Here is a 1,516-nt window from a genome sequence, read left to right as displayed (position 1 = left end):
TACCACCAGCTGCGTCATGGAACTCCTTTGTATCCTTCTGTTGGTATTCTGGAATGTTGCGTTGATGAACGAACAAATTTTCTGCTCCATTGGCTATCTGAAGGATGTCTACAATATCTTTTCGAGATACATTCAGTATACGTCCGTCTATTGCTCTTGTGTGGCCATCTGGGTCCCTGAAAATACCAAATTCGTCTGGAGTTAGATACTCGTTATTAAATTTATCTCTTTCGCTTACAGTAGTTATTGGTTTAGAGCGGATGTCGATCGATGTTGAAGGATTTATATCGATCAATGTTGAAGGGTTTATGTCGATCGATGGATGGTGTGCTCTGTCGATCGGATGCGTGTATCATGTTCTTCCCCAAGCAGTTTCTGATTGATGTTGAGCTGTTTCATCTTGTCTGTTCATGTTGAGAAGTTCCTCATAAGTGAAACCTTCATGTAGTTCATCTGCTCCTGGCTCATATATTGCTGTTTCTACTGCATAGCTTTCGTGATGGTGATCATCTGCCCAACTGCCAATCGAGTAGTCTCCTTCTCGCATTCGGTTGACTTATGCGTCGATCGATGAGTAGTTGGCAATGTCGGTTGATGTGCGTTTCCGGTTTCTCTGATGAGGTTGAATATCGATCGATGGTGAGCCAGGAATGTCGATCGATGGTGCGTTCCTTTTCCAAGAGGAATGATGTAGAAGTGTATCCTCCTTATCAAGGATGGCTTTGTACTCAGTAGCTCTTTCATCCGCATAGTCTTCATCATACTCTTCTGTATGCAGGAGTTGTCTGGTAGTAGTAGTCGTTCTCCCAATCATCTGGACGACTATCGACCGATTCTTCATGTGTTATGTCGGTCGATTTCTGATGGCCACTATCAATCGATGTTTCTGTGTGAGTCTCGATCGATGCTGAGTATTCCTTCTCGTACTCGGATCCACAGTGGCAAGCTGCAATGATTTCTGGATCATTGATTCTTCTGGAGGACATCTGTGGCTTCTTGACTGGAATGGGGTCATAGTGGGCATTAGGATCTATGAGTGTTAGACACAACTGGTTGGTTTGCAAGTTGCACACTGCTCCCACTGTTGATAAGAAGGCTCTCCCAAGTAGTAGAGAAGAGTTCCAGTTTAGCTTGATGTCTAAGACATGGAAATCAACTGGGACTAGGGCATTACCAATCTACACCTCTAGATCTCTTACAATTCCTCTTGAGTTCCTCTGGGAACAATCCACAAAAGTGAACAGTTCCTGCGAAGGCTCCACCTGCAGACCCAGATGGTCTGCCATAACCCTAGGTAGGATGCAGACTGATGCTCTTGTGTCGCACAAGGCATGTGGGAATTGAATACCCTTCACCGTGCATGGTATTACAAATTGCCCAGGATCACTCTTCTTCTTCAATGTAATCCTCATCCTCATCTTTTCTCTACCTTCACAGAACATTCTCTTGATGTCTTCTTCTTTCTCTCTAGTTTCTCTGAAGAACATCCACAATCTGTGAGTATAATAAGCCTCCT

Source organism: Brassica oleracea, chromosome C3 (genome assembly GCF_000695525.1).
Source record: "Brassica oleracea var. oleracea cultivar TO1000 chromosome C3, BOL, whole genome shotgun sequence".
Classification (NCBI taxonomy): domain Eukaryota; kingdom Viridiplantae; phylum Streptophyta; class Magnoliopsida; order Brassicales; family Brassicaceae; genus Brassica; species Brassica oleracea.
Note: the sequence above shows the minus strand (reverse complement) of the source record.